The sequence below is a fragment of the Parus major genome, chromosome 7 (assembly GCF_001522545.3).
Source record: "Parus major isolate Abel chromosome 7, Parus_major1.1, whole genome shotgun sequence".
NCBI lineage: Eukaryota > Metazoa > Chordata > Aves > Passeriformes > Paridae > Parus > Parus major.
The window spans coordinates 3,374,642-3,393,480 of NC_031776.1; the positions used below are offsets into that span (position 1 = coordinate 3,374,642).

The window sequence follows — 18,839 nt, forward strand, 5'->3', positions numbered from 1 at the left end:
CTCTATTTCATTCTGCTAGTTTCTCTTTCTGAAGTCTCTGTAGAACAATGATTGATGTATATGAAAACCATTTAGCACATATTAAAGCAGGGAGTCAAAATATTACTTTAAAATTTTCCAAGATCCATTGATCCAAATTTATGTCAGAATCTCCTGAAAGGTTACATTGGTCCATGTTTTGCAGTATTCATTTTTTATTTTAAAAAGTTCCTACCTGATATTGCAGTAAAATCTAACATATATATGGGTGCCAAAATGCAAGATTCCACAAATTTCTGAAACAAAATGACAAGGGAAATTTGCAGTTTCTTGAAAATGTCAGATTTGTTAGGGCTTGCTTGGGTTTCTTTGTTGAAATCTATTTGCTTGTATTTTTATCCCTAAAAGGTTTATTTCATTGGAAAAGTGGTTTGGGGGCAGATCTTTCCACCTGATCTTATGACAAGCCTATGCCTGCCATATTTTAAGGCAGGAATTCTTCCACCAGATGTTTGCTGTGAGTGATATTGCAATGTTTTCTCAAAAATACTTAACTGCAGCTCATCAGAAAAATTATTCCTTGGCTTCCTTCGCAAAAACATAGTGTCAAAAATAGACGTGAGATCTCGTTATTTATATTGCTGAAGTACTGAATGGCCCTGCCTGAGAACAGACTGTTCTTGCATCAGGAACTACGCTGGGAGATGGGCCTTCACTGAGGAACCAGCTTCTGGAGACGAGGCAGACGAGGAGAAGGAGACAAATGGAGCATCCTAAAACTGCCGCACAGAAGTGGTGGTGGAATTCCTGAGCCGTTTTCCAGAGAATCCCACCATTTTCTGTTCACTCATCTCTCCTCCCCATCCTTCCTCTCTGGCAGCCAGGATGGGCCTGGGATGTGCTCCTGATGGAAAGAGGTAGAAAATTCTTACTTTGCTTCAGTGTTTGTACTGAGAAATGAGCTTTTTAAGGAAGCAGATCTAGAAATGTCCCGGGCTGTACCTTGTAGCTCAGCTAAAGATGAGCTGATAGGGAATGAGGATGACTAAATTTGTTCAGTCAGTGGGTGGACATTCCTGTCTTGCAAAACCATGATGACTGATCTATCATAAAAAGTTGGGCTATCAAATTGCTATTTAGCAAATACAAACTGAAAAATCCTCTTGTACATCTGAAAAGATGCCTCTCAGCAAGGTGTGAGTGTCCAGCTGCTCCACCTGCCCGTGGGATTGCTTTAATTACTGCTTCATAAGCATGGCTAGTGAGGCTGGTCCTTTAGGAGATCATCCACCCTGAATCTCAGAAAGGAAGCTGGCTTGGAGGTTGATTTTGTTTAAATGTGTCTATTGTAATTTATTCATTCAGGGGGGAAAAAAATATTGAAAATGTGCAGTTTTCCCAAAGCATTGGGACACATTGCAAATTTCTTTGTTAGCGCCCTTTTAAAGGTGCCTGTGCCACTCCATGCAACTGCTCTGGACATTTCCTCTGCCCAGGGTCATTTTGGAGCTGTTATCTCCCTGCCATTTTTTTCCCTGGGCAATATTTAGAGTTAGCAAATAGTATTTCCTTGCCTAAAAGACAAAGTGATGCTTCTTTAGTAGCTGCTGTCCTCTGAGTGTATGGGAGGGCTTTGTCATCAGGCAAGCTCTCTTTGGGATTCTGCTTCCTCGGGTGTATCAGAGGCTATTTCTTGGCATGAAGTAATTGGAGGCAAGGCAGTTTTGCAGTGGGAGGCAGGGGGGTGCTCGCTAATCACAGCCTTCTCCCTGCTCGAGTGCTGTGCCTGCTGACAAAGCCCTGCTTGCTGGAGGCACTTGTGTTTGGTGGGGCAAATCAGGTCACCGGGATCTGCAGCTGCCTCGTGGCTAAAGCAATCAGCTGGAGCTCCAGGAGACAGGAGTCAGGACAGCACTCGCTGTGGGGGAATGCGGGCACCCTGCGAGGGCGAGGTGGCCATTACCTGCCCACCTGGCAGAGTCTGGGGATGGGAGCTGCTCTGGCAGGCTGCTCATTTGCAAATAGATGCTTGTGCTCATCCAGGTGTGAGGAGAGAATGGGCAATACCTTCTCTGGAGCAAGAGGCTTGCCAGCAGAGTTTGTGCTCCATTTGAAAGGAAGTGAACTTTCACGGTGTCCCACGCACCCACAGAGGGAAAAAAGAACCTTGTGAGGCTGCCACATGTCCCACGGACAGCACCAGCGTTCCTCAAACCACTGAGCATTTTAGGAGCACTTCTGAATGACCAGGGTGGTGTTTTCAAGCCTTTTTACCCATGAGTGTAAATGCAATTGAGATTTTCATTGTACAGGATATAAGTGAAATTCAGATGTGATGCACTTAAGTGTCCGAAAAGCCTGACCTATTTATCTCCCTCTCCAATTCGGGTCACGGTGATCTTCCAGAAGCTAAGTTCTTCTCATTCAGACATGCAGAGCTTGGAGCTTGTGTCAGGCACAGGACTAGGATGGGTAATGCAAAGAGCATGTTTTCTGAGAAGTAGTTGTTGGACAGACATAGCTTCTCCAAAGAGACAGCAGCTCTCTTCTTCATCTTTGTCACCACAGCTTGAATCCAAAATGGATTATTTCATTTTTTCCAAAGCCTTAGGTTCCTGCAAACAAGACTCAAGTGGAGTTTCACTTGGTGGGACTTCAGTCTCATTTTAGGTTTTCCATGGAGAAGCTGCTGGGCTTATCCTGCTTCCCTTCTCACAAGAAGGCTGCTGGTTCAGCACTAGGGCGTGGCTGATGGATGGAGCTGTCATCCAAAATGTGCAGCTCCTCAAAGGCTGCTGCTCAGGGCCAGGTGCATGGCAAGAAAGAAGTTTCCTTTGGAAATGGGGGAAGGGGGACAGGAGGATATGGTGGCAGTGACATAACACTGTTCTTACTCTCAAAGTTAAAATCTACCATGCTTGCAGGAGGAGCAATGCAGGACTGAGCAGTGGCTTATCCTTTACTGGTGGAGTCATACCTGGTGAGGAGAGGAACCATCCAAAAAATGGTTTTCCTGGAGAGCACACATCTTCCTGGCAGATGGCTTGGCCAGCCAGCAGGGATTACAAACCTCTCTGGGAACCTTTTCTTTATGGCTAGTGAGAAGGTGATATTGCTTGTGACAGCGCAGAAAGATTGGCTGAAATAAAATAAAGAGGTTTCCATGGTGATCCCTTCATATTGCAGTAAATTTTCATCTTGCAGTCAGCTGGGTTATACTTCTTCCCCCAGAGGAAGAGTCCTTGGCTCCCCCTGCATTATTAGTTCCTACTGGTGCTAAAGGAAGGCTGGCAGGCCCTGAGTGGAGCTGCTGACATGGACGGCTCTGTGGTGGCCTCGTTAATTATCCCAAAGAGGTCAGGCTGCCCAGACAGCCTGCAGGTGCTCCAGAAACAATCCTGCTTTCTGGCTTGAACTGTAAATAGATAAAATAGATGTAAAGATGTAGCTGTGGCTAAAGGTAACAGAGGAAGGAAATCGGTTTCTTCCCATTTTACAGCTGGGGAAAGAACCACAGTCAAATTGGGTGATTGCCCCAAAACCAGAGCCCAGGTGCTGTTAGAGGAGGGAAATGAATGTGTAATTCCCAGACTCTGACACAGAAGACACCTTTTCTCCTGAGGTTAATGTGGGGGAAGGCACTGACCTGCAGAGGGCTGGTGGGAAAGGGAAGCTCTGCAAGACCGCCTCTGAGAGCACCACAGAGGGAAGAGGCAAAGGATCCTCCCAGGCTGTGGCTGGCAGGGGGGAAAACTGCCCAGCAAAAGAGTGACCTTTCATTTCAGGAGACAAGGAAATCCCTTCAGCTGTGGAAGGCAGTGACTCACGGGCTCCCCATAAGTGTGATCTCTCCTGCCGTGCTGCAGAAATGAGCAGCCGCAAGACGTGTCTCACTGTGGGTAGGCTCAGCGGAGACTTTCCCGGCTTGTTCCCGGGATGACGGCATCTTCCCATCTGCATCTGAACTTGAGAGTCATGCATACAGTGCTAGTCAAGCTTTGCCACCCAAAACATGCTTAATATGAAAAGTGTTTCCCTGAGAAGGTGTGTCATTGAATGCAAATGAATGCTGCCTTAAGATCATGTTAATTTATGCTACAGAGTAAATCTCCTCTATCTGCTTCATGCACCACAAAGCCAAAATAACCCTGACCTACCTGTGGCCACACTCAAACCTCCCTGCCTTTGGACTGCTGTTGTATATTATATACAATTCATAATGGGCTGGAGACCTGGGAAGCAAAGAGGGATGTGCAGGAGGGATACTCTGATTGTGGCTACCTGCAATGGTCCAGGGTGGGTGGGGACCCTTGGGAGAGCAGAATGTGGGGATGAGTTGTTCCTAAACATCAAAATTGCTGGGGCCAGCCACCCACTCCTGTTCTGCTGGGAGCTCATCACAGAGAATGATGAAATGAAGCCTCTGAAGACATTCTCCTTATTTCCCCTGAAGTTACTATTTCTTCCAGAGCTTGGGAAAGCTGAGATTTTTTTGTGTTTTGGGAGGACAGAGGACAAAAGAGAGCTTTGGTGGAGAAAGGAACCGGCATGAAGTAGCCACTCTGAGCAAGAAAGTCATCCCATTTCCTGCCACTGCAAACTGGGGCTCAAGCCTTCAGCTTGGTAACTGCAGTAGGGCAGCTATAAAAGCCTGTTTGGCAGCCAGCTTTTAATGTGCAAGCAGCGAGGTTCTTATTATTATGTTAACGAAAAGATGTGACTCTTTCTGTAAAGGAAGGAGCTATTAAAAAGAAAACAAATGGGGAAAAAATAAAAAGAAGGAAAAAAACCACGGAAAGAGATCACAAGCTGACCAACTCTGCAGGGAGAGGTTGAGAAATTCTCACTTTAATAATAAATAAAAAGACATGTAAGAAAATAGAGGACAGACGTTGGAGGCAGTGCTGTTGAGCTGCAGTGCCTCAGGTCCCAGTTAATCTGCTTGGGGTGATTGTCCTCATCTCCCCAGGAGTGACACCTGGGTATTGCCAGGGTAAATTTGCTTTGCAAATCTACCTTTGTGTCTTTGGATTAGCTTTATTTACTCAAGAATTCTGGAGGTAATGTGGAAGAATATTCATGGTTCTATTAGTTAAAAATATCCTCTTTTTCTTGACATAGTTTCAGCATGTCATTCAGGGCAAGCACCTAAAGCAGATATTTTGGGGATTAGAAATGCATTTTTTCCTTTGTTTTGAAATAGTTTCTCTCAAAGTCAGGTGTTTGGTTGCTCACCTTTGCCGGAGAAGCCTTGTAATGCTCCTCCACCATCCAGTTTTATTCCAGCAGAAAGGTTTATCATATATTTCTTTATTTAAAGCCAAGGGGAAGCTCTTTTCTGTAGGAATTTTTACCTCAGACAAACCCTGCCTCACATCTGCTGCATGTCCAAATTACCGTGGACAGCCTAACAACCTCAGCATGCTGCACCTTGTAAACAGGCTTTTCCATCAAAGGCCACAGGCATATTTAGGGAAGACACAAAGGCTCCTCAAAGCATAGGAGGAGGGAAAGAGAACCATTTATAGCCCAGTCTAACACACTGAAATTGCATGAAATGGTGACTTCAGATCTCAAAACTACCTTTGGCTACGTGGCCAAAAGGTTCAGCTTTTTTACCAGCAGCACTTGCTAAAGATGGACTGGGGCTCTGTTTCAGCTGTCTCTGCAGGTCACAGATGCCACCACACTGCTCCCTGTGGGATCCATCAGCAGAAAGCACCAGGAACATGCTCAGAAATCTCACTGAGGCAGGCAACCTCCAACCCCAACAACATGGCAGCTGCAGAAATTTGTTACTCTTTATTAAAAACAAAGGAGAATTTATTTTTTTCTACAATTCCCATTTGTTAAAAAAGCGTGCAGGCACCTCATTAACTCCGATGGTGTGGTATTTTTGGCTGGTTGCATTGCTGAGCATGTGTTAAGCTCCGATGAAGTGCAAGAAATTACCTTTGTAACAGCAGTGGTGTCTTCTGAATGCAGTTATCACCTCCCCAGCGCTGATAAGGTGTGAAAAATGATCTTCCCATCTACAGTTGTGTCAACTGAATGCAATTAGCACCTCTACATGTGCTTAAAATCATGACCGCAGGTTATAAGTTTGCAATACATTAGCACTTAGTCCCATCTTTGTGAATTGAGGGGGAAAAAAAATCTCAGCAAAACTGGTGCAGTGAATACAATTAAGTACCATTAACATTCCATTAACTATTTTTAATGAAGTAAATCCAGCCCCAGATGAGTGAACGATAGATCAGGGACTTTCCTTAGCCCAGGACAGGAGTTGCCTGCTATATTGACATGTGTCAGAGGCAAGTCTACTCCTGCTAGACCTTGGTTAAACAGCTCTGTTAAGCTGGAGTGGACAAGCCAGGCTTTTCCCTTTGCTCTTAGTCTAGTGCACACCAGGATGCTGCACAGGGTGCAGGATGTGCCTTCTTAAAACGCTGCCTTATTTGAAGGGGAAAAAAAGAGAGGAAGAGGCAGAAAAAAACCCCAGTAAATAAATAGTTTTTCCTCTGCTGCAATCAGCCAAGTCCCAGTGTACTGATCATTTATTATATCCTTCTCAGAGTATTAATCTCTAACTGCACTGAAAAAGAGCCTGACTATGTCTCTGTATGGAAATTTCTCCTTGGTGAAATATATATTGCCAGCAGTCTCCTATCTTCTTCTTTTCTTGCTGTTTTCCTTCCAAGACTGACTGAATAAAACTTACTATATGGAGGCTCAGTGTGACCTACACAAGAGCTTCAGTCATTTCTTTTATGCAAACATGGCATGCATACAGAATGGTCATCTTCAGACATCAAACCACCTACACCTTCCACAGGAGTAATTGAAAGGTGCAAATAAGAAGCAATGCAGACACACCCCTCCATGGGACTGAAAGATATGCTTTGGTGATAAGAATGAGTCCAGAGCAGTCTTTGTGCTTGGGCTTGTCCAGCCTTGTTTGCCCAAAGCTATACTTTTAAAGAAGTTTTTCTGAAATCATTAACAATGCTCCACAGCAGTGACAATCCCCATGCTGGGGCTTGGGATGGAAGATGGATGCAACAGCATCAGCTTCTTTATCTCACCTCTATTCATTTTTAAAAAGCAGTTGGTTTTTGACTTTTCAGGTGGATCTGGAACAGCTGTGCCTTTTTATTTTTATTTATTTTAATTTTTATTTTCCTTTTTTCACTAAATTTGCAATTGAAAGGGACAGATCCTCATCTGGGACACCTGACAGTGGACGTACAAGGCTTCTCCCACTGCTGGCAGCAGTCCCATCCTGGTACACACATGTTGTGTCTTGTTAGGGTAGAAGGAAACCCCATGGCCAGCTCATCTCTCTCCCTACATAAAGCTTTACTCAGTGATCCCTGCACAGAGCCAAATAACTTGTGGCTGAACTAGGGCATATCTTTGAGAAAAACATACTCAACCTGACTGCAATCTACTGCTGAGCTTCCCTTGTTTTCTCTGATTTGAGAACGATGAGCACCTGCAGAGAGCTCTGAGAGTGATATTGGCCTGGTTCTTAACCAAAGTCTGGTCCAATGAAGCAAGAGAGCTTGGTTGGCATCAGTGGTGGGGTCTGGATGGTGCTGGCTTTGCTGCTGGTATCTTTGGCTTGCTGGTTATATGAAATCAACATGTCCCAGCAGGAAAATTGTGTGTTGGGGATTCACACCTGTACTTTTTCTTTTATTAAATCATGTATTTTAGTATGCATGGGGTTAAATGCCTCTCTGCTATGTGCTGTCCATGTGTAGTGATACCCTACAGTGCCTCGACTCTGTTTTTCACTGGCCTGGCATTGGTAAGAGCTGCAACATCGATCTGCTCCCTTTCTCAGGGCAATTCCTGCTGGCTCCAGGCTCTAGGAGTCACTCTGGGCGTCACAGTGGGAGCTGCCAGCGGGAAATAGCATCCAAACAAGATGAGGTTGCACCCTGTAGGGAGAGCAGAACAAAGATCCTGCTGGCTGTGGGGGAATCCAAGAGACAAAGGGGTTGTGCCCAGTCGTTATCTCCTCTCTGAAAGGCACTGCAACGTGGTGGTCACCAAAGAGGGTCAGGAAGGGGTGAATCTGTTTGAAGGAAAAGCCTCAAAGCTGGAGGTGAGAAGAGACAAATCAGCATTATTGGGAGTAAGAGGATTTGGGGCTGTGGCAGCCCCTCTCCTGGAGCCGGCGTGTCCTGCGGCGCTGCTTGGATGTGCCGGGAGGACACGGCGCTGACATCCATCCATTCTGGAAATTAAATTCCACTCCCTCAGCCGGCCTGGGCTGCGGCCCCACACTCCTGACAGAGGATTGCTGATCGTGCACATTGCTGCAGGCTGAGTCCCAAACCCGTGAGATCAGCCAGAGAGGCTTCAGCAGCCCTGGGAAGGAGCTGGGAGTCCAGGAGAGGGGTTCAGCTCATGTGGACATGAGGGGTGGGATGAAACTGGACAAGGCTCTTCCTTGGCTCTGGGAGGGCTACAGGTCAGCCTATAAACCATGGGATGTTGTGGGATGCAGGAGCTGATCCTAACACCCTGCTGCTGTGAGCAGGACCGGACAGGTAGTGTTTCCCTGCAGCCTGCCCGCCTTCTGTTTTCATTCATCCCAGCCTTTCCTAAAGGGCTGAACTAATGGACCATGGAGCCCAAAGCACCTTGTTGAAGCAATGGGAGGGGGCTGCAGTCAGCCACAGGGTGAAGCATCCCTTCCTGAGCCAAGGTGCTAATTTCCATTACAGTATCCTGCCTCTGTGAGCTGAGTGCAGGTGTCAGGAGAGGAGAAGAAAAGGTGGCCAGTTAGCTGAGGGTGGGAGAGCCCTTCTGTGTCAGCAGGGTCTGATAGGACCCTCTGGCCTCAGAAGCAGAACATTCCAAAATCAAAAGCATGATCCTTGCTTGTGACTCCTGCTGGGTTTTCCAGTGGTACACTGGGGAAAAACAGTTCATTTGGGTTAATTGCACAATGCAGCTATTTATAAAATGGTATCTGTTTAAACAGAGGAATGTGCCTTTTCCCGATGAGGTCTCTGAAAAAACAGCAGTGTGTCACTTGACCCAGGCCTTTAACTGGAACCGTCTTTGCAATTTAATGAAATTAAATGGCTGGACTGTGGGGAGTTCATTAGTAAGTAATCCAAAGGCTAAAGCTCTGTGAGCTAGTTCAGCTCTCAAATACTTATTTGTGTTTGCCAGATCCAGTAAAGTGAAACCCCTTAATAGGTGCTGGCAGTATTTGTAACATAGTCTCCTCTGGTCTGGAGACCATCACACAGGCACCAGTGTGATTCCATATTTCTACATGAGTTTTTTTTTTAATAAAAAATCACCTCCAGGACAGCCACAGGGTCCCCTGTGTGTCACCCTTTGTGCCGGGTGGCTTTGCAGAGGAGCTTCTATTGGTGCCATAAAACTCTTGCTTCTGGCAAAGCAAGTAAGGGAATCTTATTTCTTTCCAAAAAAGCTTTCAGAGGTGGCCGCTGCAGCCAGCAGTGCAGTGCTGAACTTGAGAGGGACTCTGGCTTCCTTGTCATGCTGGGCCATGGCTGGGATTGTGGGCTGTTTTATTTCGTGCCATTTGCCCAAGGGTGGGGACCAGGGGTGTAAAGTTCCTCTGGGATTCTGGCAGGCTGTTAAAAACGATGCAGAATTGCTGCTCACTCCTCGTGAGTGGGGATTTAGAGGAGTGAGGAGGGTACCAATCTTCCTCCTGCTGTGTAAAGGACTTCTGGGTTTCAAAAAGTGAATGTGCTAAAGTTTCACTCTTTAATTCGCCAGATATAAACAAGATTTACAAATTAGTGAACTGTAGCACCACGAAGAATTTGGCAGGGAGTTCACTAAAGGATGCTTTAGTCAAAGGAAAAATTTAACTCCAAGATACCTGAATTTATTTTTCATCCAAACCCTGTGCTGGCCCTTAAGGCTCATCCATGAAAGCCCTCAGGGAAAGCTCTCTTCCCCATATCCTAAAAGCAGCACTTAGTTTTTAAAAAACTGCCTGGTGTGAATTTGGGACAAGTCCAACAACATCATGTGGTCAAGCTCTTGGGCTGGAGTTGAAGGGCTGTGGATTAGATCCATGCAGGAAAATTTCCCTGACCTTAGATCCTATGAAAAAAAAGGGGTATTCATTAATAAACTCCATTTTGTGGGAAAATTCTTGCTGGGATTTACTGTAACTGCTGCACAAGTTCTTTTAACAGTAAATAATAGCCATCAAACAGGTGCTTCTGGCAAAGAAATTGAACATTGAGAGGTATGAATATTATAGAGGGAAAAACCATCAATCTGAGCAATAGATATCCCAAATATTGTCAGATCTGCAGTGGTATCAGCAGCGCAGTTTATGTCCTGGAGGGTGAGAAATGCCCCTGGAATCAAATAGATTTTGAAAGGATGGTCACTGCCACACATGCAGAAGACCTGTGTCTGTTGTTTACAGCATGGCACTGCTGTCCCAAAAGAGCTTATGCTAAATTAGGCATTGTCAAATGGACCTTCCGTGTCTTAAATTTACACCATGGAAAAAGGCTGGAGACTTTATCCAGAGATGGGTTGTGAAAGGTCCTGTGGCAGCTACAGGAGATTTTAAGTTCAGCTGAAGCCCTTTGTAACAATCCTGTCTTGTCTTCTCTTCCACGGGCTTGGGCCAGCTGCTGACCTTTGCAGGTGCCTCTTCTCCTCCTGGCTCAGTGAAGTTCAGGGGCTGATAAAGAGACAGAACTAGCCACGGTTCTAAAAATCTGCATTTCCAGTGTGGTGCTGGGAAGAGCACTGATGTGGTTCTCCCCACAGCTGCTGCACAATCATGGGCTTCCAGCTACAGCCGTGAGACAGGTGGGGTTTTATTCCTAAATGATGCATTCCACGTGAAACAGCATCCTGGCAATCACATCCAATCAGTGTTTCTCTGTTGGGAGTGCTGCTCTCAAGGTCCAGGCAGGAAAAAGTCCGCACACAAGCCAGCTGGTGTCTCAAGGTGCTGCTGCAGGTCCTGTGTGTCCAGGCTGTGTCCATGGCAAGGGAGGACCCACGGACACTTGTTCACACACAGGGGTGAGCTGTGAGAACAGAACGTGGGTACTTCCCTCCCAGGCTGGTGTTTTAGCAAGAGAAACCTGTCCAGAACCGTCAGAGGAGGTGTGGGGTGCTCCCTGGGAAACCACCTGGAGCGTTCCTGCTGGGGTTTGGGTGGGAAAGGCGGTGCTTTTCCCAGCGAGGGAAGCAGGGATGGGCAGGAGGGACAAAAGTAGCACAGCAACGACATCTTGTGCTGCACAGCGACACATGCACTGCGTGTGTCTGCAGGAGAGCTCAGGGCTGCTGCTGGGAATGCCTTTGTCCCCTGCCCAGATGGGGCAAATCCCTTGTCCCCCTGGTGTTCCCACTGGCTGGGGGGAGCTGACAGTCAGGGAAGAGTTCACAGGAGAAGGAGTCGAAGCAGGATTTTGGCAGCAGCAGACAGGGAGGGGGAGTGAAGAGGCTACAAAGAAAAGTTCTGCGTATTGCACCCTCTTTTTCCTTTTTTTCTTTTACTGTGGCATCGCTGAAAAGCACTGGAATATCCCCTGAGTGCTCTGTGGAAACCTGTGCCTCACCCATCTGCAGATACCTGCAGATATCAGGAACACCAGCAACATTTCATTTTGTTTTTGCGAGAAGTTTGTTAGTGCAAATATTCTGTCATATCTGAGGATCACTGTGGCTGAAGATCCATTTTGAAGATACAGACCGGCATTTTATCCCAAACAAGAGCATTGGTAGCCATCCCTCACCACTTTGCACCAAAATTCCTCCAGACTTGCCACCCTGGGGCTCAGAGTTGAAGGTTTCTAGTGGAGAGGTGGCAGCAAAATCTGAGTACAGGTTGGGTTGGTGCCTCACCACGACCCAAGAGCAGCCTCTGTGAGATGCATCCCAGCCCACCAAATGGAATCTTAAAAAGGTCGTTTTTGAGACCCTTCAGTTGTAACCCTGGTTGAACTCTGACCATGCTTATACTGAATTAATGCCACTTTTGGAACAGTGGTGGATGAATTTCTTTTTTGAAGCTTTGTCTTTGCCCACACTAGTGACTTCTTGCAGAGCTTGCCAGAGGGAGGTCATGCTCTGAGATGTGTCAGAAATAAAGAAAAACCTTTGCATGAAATCCTGCAGCATCTAACTGCTGTGCTGAAGGTAACCATGAGCAGAAAGCAGCTCCTGCCTGCCTGGTCTGTGCTGCATTATGTCTCTGGGTAGCATTTTTGGAGATGCCTGCGGCACGTAGCAGCAGAATGGCTGCCCAAAGTCAATGAGACTTTGTTCAGAACAGCCTCGGGTGCTTTTGAAAGGCTTGGTCTCTTGTGTGCTTCTTTAAAGACTTGTAAATTATAGTTAATTCCTGTGGCTTAGGTGTGTTAGCTGATACAGCCCAGGATTACATTCCTGCCCTCCTTAGGTCCCAACTAGACAGCATGGATTGAAGGGTAGACAGGGTTCAGGAGCAGCAGCTCCTGCCTTCAACTTCAGTGTCCCATTCCCCAGCCTGAAGGGACAGGTCTGCTCACTGCAGCTGGGACAGTGCTCCTCCTGCACAGGAACTGAAATTCATCCAACACAAGTTATTGGGGAACAAAATAGAATCAACTGAGATGTGCTCATCATCCTCCAGGTCATCTCCAGCTGAGAAATGCGGCCACTGGCAGGGCACCTCTGCAGGAAAAATAGAGCATCTGTGGTTGTATGTGGTTTGTGATGCCAGCTCCTCTCTTCCATGTGGAAATGAGGTGCCTGTTGCACCCAGGCTGAAAGGAAAGGCAGGATTGTACCCAGGCCACCTGTCCACACAGCCACCATTACGTGGCTGTGAGGGTTTTCTCACTGGCTTGGGTTTGGTTTTTTTTGAGGAATATCAGTCCTTCCCCTGTTGTTCATAGATGATCAGAAAGAAGCACCCCCCAAAATAAGTTAAAAACTTGGTAAATTACTATCTGACCTGTTATTCACTTTGGAGCAACTTCTGAAATTGGCTGTGGGTATTGAACCACTAGCAAGGTTTAATCTGCTCCATCACTGGGTTTTCCAAACTATTCTGATAAGAAGGAGCTTGTTGCCTCCCATAGTCAAGGCTGTTGGCTTCAGGGGCAGATTAAATAATCTTGGCCTGTAGGTCAGGCAAGTAAAACATGGGCTGCAGGAAATAGTGGAGGAAGGTGTGTGATAAAAGGATTTTCACTGTTTTTGTCCAGAGTCACAGCTCAAAGAATCATAGATAAGGGTTGGTGTTTTCATCTGGATGCTTGTGCAGCATTTTGCCTGTGGAGCCACCAGATTCCTTGATTTTTGTTGTGGTGTTGGGCTTTGGTGCTGGACTCCATCAAAAAGGAGGCACTGCTGTGCCTGTCCTCTGGCTCTGATGGGAATGCTCATCTTGCCATTTTCAGTATTGTGATAGCATGTCTCAATTCTGCTGAGATTTCACTGAAAAAAACCTTGTCTGCCTCGATATCTTCTCAGTCAGGTTGTCCTCTTTGTGTGTACTGCAATAAAAATTATATTCAGAAATATATCCAGATGGTTTGCTGCTCTAAATCTTCTTCTGCTGGACTGGAAAAAGGTCAGTATCTTGGGGATCTCAGAGTAAAGGGTGCTGAGCAGAAGACAAGGGGCTCCTGTCTATGTCCTGGGTTGTAGAACAACTCTTTGAGGTGAGTGTTTAGTTCTGTGGGCCTTTCCCAGCATGGTTGTCACACCCCTGAAGCTGACATTGTATAATGGAGCTGTAAGTCAGCACTGGCATCAGCTCCTGGTTTGGAAACTTTTTGGAGACTGCCTAACCCACTGCTTTGGCCAAAGCAAAAGGAGGGTAATGGCCGTGGCTGCTCCCTCCTCTCTTGATTTTCACTGAGGATGTTTGAGATGATGTGGCTGCTCCATCCCTGGAAGTATCCAAGGCCAGGCTGGATGGGGCTTGGGGCAACCTGGGCTCATGGAATTGTCCTTGCCCATGGCAGGGGGTGGAAATGGGTGAGCTTTTCAGGTCCTTTCCAACTCAAATCATTTTGGAATTTTTTTGCTCACCCCAGAAAGTGGGTTGGGTGAAATCATACCAGGGATGCAGCATGTCAAAGGTTAGCTGTGTCACCTTCTCCTTCTCAATCTCTGCACACAGAGAGCCCAGCAGCTGGTGAATCAGGGAACAGTGGTTCCTAGTAGAAATAGCTTTGCACAGAGGAGAAGACAATACTGTGTCTTCACTCTGCCCACACTGAAAGCTAAAACATTTCCACAGAAACTGAGAAGGACAGTTGTATTGCTCTTACTCATCTCCAATGCCTGTGTGGATGGGGGCAAGGATGGTTGACAGGTGTGATAGTTTCCTTTTCTTTTTTTGTATCATTTTTCTTTTTCCCCTGCACCTGCAGATTGAAGTGTCTGTGATGTTGTTGCTCATAGCAGCTCAAGGGCCACCTCAGAACAGTGCTGGGAGGTCCACAAGTGCTAAGTCTTGCTCTTGGGACTGCAGGGGCAGCAGGGAAATAAATGAACAAAGACAGGAGAGCAAGAAGTAAATCTGGGAGTACGTGCACAGAGTGCTGTGGAACAAAAGGGGGCTTGGCTGACCCTGGCATGCTTGTTGAGGAGATGCCTATCTGGGTGCAGTGTTAAAAACTTGCCAAGTGAAGTACTTGTGAACAATTTCAAGGTGGTGGTGGCATTGTTCATCTTACAATATAACCAAAGTGTGAAACCCCTTGTGTATTTTTAATTACTTAAAATAAATCTTTAGGTGCTGGGTTTCCTGCTAATCGATGCACAAAATGGTGTTAACATATAATACATCAGCTGATATCAAAGAGAGGTTGTCTGTAGAGTACAGCATTTGTCCAACAGCTGCTGGTATGATTTTTGTGAACAAGGAGAAGTCTTGTGTCTGTATGAAACCTCTCATTCTCTGGGCAGACTTGGAACTCTTTGGTTGATCTCTGTCCCACCTCATGGTTCCTCCAGGCCTTATGAGAAGATGTTGGCAGAAGGAGCACACCCCAGAGTAAGTCCCCAGGGAGGGACCAGCTCCTGGTACAGGTCCACCTTTTATTAGTTTCCAACACTTTCAGCAGCACATTAAAGTAGAGAAAAGGAGACTTCAGTCATTTTGCTGCTCATGGAACTGACTACTGAGCTGTTTGTACAACTGTATGGGAGGACAAACCCTCTCACAGCCTCTCTGTACTACTGCCGTCTATAAAAAGATCTTGACAGCCTCTCCTGTGAAAAGCTCTCACAGTTCCCCTCTGCAGCATGCCTTTGATGCTCAAGCAGGTGGGTAGTCCTCATACTGAAGTGCCTTTCCTTTGTCTTCCATGTTGCTCTGTTCCTGCCTGCCCACCCATGAGTGGCTCTGTGAAGGTGGAGGGAAACCCCCTGGAAGTGTCTGGAGCCCTCACTCTCAGAGAGCAGGGATGAGGAGGTGTTTGAGGGGCCCTCCTTTTGCTCAGATGTTACAGATTTGTCAGCTGTGGTGACTATAATCTGTAGATCCTCAGATTTCTGGGAAACGGAAGAAGATATTTAGCACTGAAACTGAGCTTGGACCAGATCCTCCATCCTTCCCTAGGCAGGAGTTCATGAGCACTCCCTTCTCTGCTCCTCAGCTCCTAATCCCCTTCTTCATGTTTGACTGATATAAAGGAAGCATCATCCATTGGTGTAATGGGATCACAGAAAAGCAATGAGGCATGAAATTATTTTCCTTCTTTCCCAGATAAATCCCTTGTTGTAAATTAAACAGTTTACCCATTTAACTACAGGTGAATCAATGTCTGTGTCAGACTGCTGTTAATAAGGAGGGAGATTATCCAGGACAAACTCTTGGGTCTCTCTTGCTAATGATGAAGTAAGGTTCTTCACAAGTTGTGTTACCACCGAGATCCTGGGGAAGCTGGGAAAGGAGCACAGCATCAGCACTCTCAGGGTGGGGGATCTGGATGGAGTGATATCCCCACACTTTGAGTTCTCCATGCACAAAAAGATGTTTCCATTCCAAAGAAACTTGGGGTTAGCACAGCATCAAGTTGTCTGTGCTGGCAGACCTTGGAGCAGGTGGAGAGACAGCTACCCTGGGCAACAGGAGCAGTCTCTGGCTGGGCTGTGCCCCTCTGGATGGGGTATCCTTCCAGGGGCTGTGCTGAGCAACCTGGCACAGGGAGCTCTGTATCTGTGAACCTCCCCAGCAAAATCTGAAATTGCATCCACGTTAGAGCAAGTGCAATCAAGTATAAATAAGCCAATTGAAAGACAGGACTCATCCTGATTTTCATTGAATTGTCTTTTCAAAATGATTTTTAAATACTGTTTGATTTACACTGTGGATATAAATTCTTTTTCAAAGGGCTTGAACCATGGCGAGAATTTTATCTCCATGTTTTATCTCCTGAGAAGGATTGACTGTGTGATAGGAGGAGTAAGTGATGGGAAACTTAACAGCAAGAAGAGAAAGAGTTGAGCTTCTCAGACTGCTGAGTGCAGGGCTGCCCAGTGCCAGCTACAGAAGTCACTGAAGGTTGAATGGGGCTTGGAGGAACCTGGTCTAGTGGAAGGTGTCCCTGCCCATGGCAGGGGAGTGGAACAAGATGATCTTCAAGGTCCCTTCCAACCCAAACAATTCTGTGAATCTATAAATGCCAGTTTGAGTCACAGCAGGCCAGGAGAGGTCTGGGAGCAGGAATAAACCATGAACCTGTTACTTCCATGACCCCTGCTGCTTGCAAAGTCATCTTCTTTGTTAGGACCCTGATAATACCTGACCAGTCAGAATTACAGAAAAAAAAAAGATTGGTTTGGGCTGGAAGGGACCTTAAATATCATCTTGTTCCACCCCCCTTCCATGGGCATGGAAATCTTCCACAAGACCAAATTGCTCCAAGCTTTGACCAACCTAGGCTTGGATACTTTCAGGGATGGGGCATCTACAGCTTCCCTGGGCAGCCTGTGCCTCACTGCCCCCAGAGTAAATAATTTTTTCCTCATATCTGATTTAAACCTACTCTTTTTCAATTTGAACCCACTCCCCCTTGTCCTGTCACTACAGGACTCTTGTAGATAGTCCTGTCCCAATTTTCTCCTAAGTTCCCTTCAGGTACTGGAAGTCCACAATTAGGTCACCCCTGTAATGCCCTGTGCTGCTTGGTAGGTTCAGGGGAAGGTGGTTTGATTTCCTCTGGGCAGTGTTGGGAGATAGAACAAAATTCTGAGTATTCAAGAGTACCATGCTCACAAGAAACAGGATGCTGAAATCACAGCCTTCTTCCTCAGGGGTCACTCACTCCCTCTCTGCTGAGGCAAAATCTGTCAGATCAAATGTCTACCAGGGATGGATCCAAAGAAGGCTCCTCACCCTCCCCAGCCACCTGGCGTGTCTCACTCTCATCATCATCATCATCATCATCAGTCTCCTTCTTGAGGCAAGCTTAAGCCTCTGGATACTTTCACCATTCATGAGTATCTCAAAGAAATATTTCCTTCCTGTCAATAGAAGTGATTTTTATATTTTCTCCTCTTCCTCTGATCTGATCTTCCACTCTCTTCTCCTGGGTCCTGTTTTCTGGACACATGCTCTTGCCTGTGCTCTTCTGCAGTCCACATCTTTGCCTTAAAGTCAAGGTACCACTTATCCAAGGACTGCTTTGTTTCTTAATGATGACATTTAAGCTGCAGTAATCCTGCAAGGGCTTCTTCTACCTCATATCAAAGGCAAATTGTTCAAATTTTGATCCTCTTGTTAGAACCAGCCTCCTCTTTCACAAAAGCTGCAGTCAGCATGAGAGATTTAAGTTAAGCAGCACATTTCCTATTACCTAACACATTTTAACTTTGGACTGGGAGTAGAATTAATTCTGCAGTTATCACTAAAATAATGTAATGCTTCTGCCTAAGTTAGCAAAAAATACCTGATTAGTGCTCTAAAAACTGGCCAACTGCTTATAAGTCATGGTCATGGCTGACAGGGTTCGGATTGAGCTCTGTAACAAACTGCAAGGAAAGCCCTGCCCCACTACCTCTGACTGCTTTCAGATCATTCCCCTCATCTCCAATTTCATTTGATCTAACTATAGCTCTCTGGCAAATGACAATTCATAGCTAGGTGGTGTTCAAAGTCTAATTGCTCCACAGTTTTCTCAGTACTTCAGAATTTCTTAATTGCATTAGCCAAGGTGAGAATAATTGCTGCTTTCATATCCTTGAAACTTTTCATACAAAAGAGGCTTGTGCAAGAATCTGCTCATTCTCTCCAATAAATGATCTCTCTGTTATTACAGAGAGTGTTTTGGGGGACTGCTGGGGAGCATTCCACCACACCATTATCCACTTGAACAAAACCTGAAACTTGCAGGCACAAGACTAAATTATAGTCTGGGGCAATCATCAGAACACACTTTGGGTTTTTGTTTTTTGGTTTGGTTTGGCTTTTTTGGGGTTTTTTCTCTCCTCATTTTTTTATTTTTTATTTTTTTCCTCTGCAAGTTGCTCTTTCAGAAGAACAAGTCCCAAATCTAGAAATAACCCAGTATTTTGCATTTGGGGATCTTCTGGATAGAGGAAATCTGCTGTTTATAGGTCACTGGTGCTCTGACATTGCTCCTGGTCATGGATGCTGATGTGGAACTCCTAGTCTTTGAGAGTCACCATTCTTATTTTTCCTTTGTTCATGAAATCTTTGATCAGGGACCATTTCTCCCCTTGGTTTGTCCATCTTCAGGATCTAGAGCTGTATGCAAGGCTTCTAGATGTGGCACTATTGTAGCTGTGTGCTTGTGCCTCAAGTTCAATAAAGCCACTCAGGCAGGGAATTAGACATAATGTTCTCCCTTAAGCTCCAG

General features: G+C 46.0%; 1 long non-coding RNA gene across 1 annotated transcript in view; it reads left to right on the forward strand.

The window, feature by feature from the left end:
* The first annotated feature begins 791 nt into the window (after nucleotides 1-791).
* LOC107207795 overlaps nucleotides 792-18,839 on the forward strand; it is a 36,789-nt gene continuing 18,741 nt past the window's right edge. The window contains exon 1 of the long non-coding RNA XR_001522941.3: nucleotides 792-896. This is a non-coding gene — a long non-coding RNA (uncharacterized LOC107207795). The remainder of the gene's footprint in view (nucleotides 897-18,839) is intronic.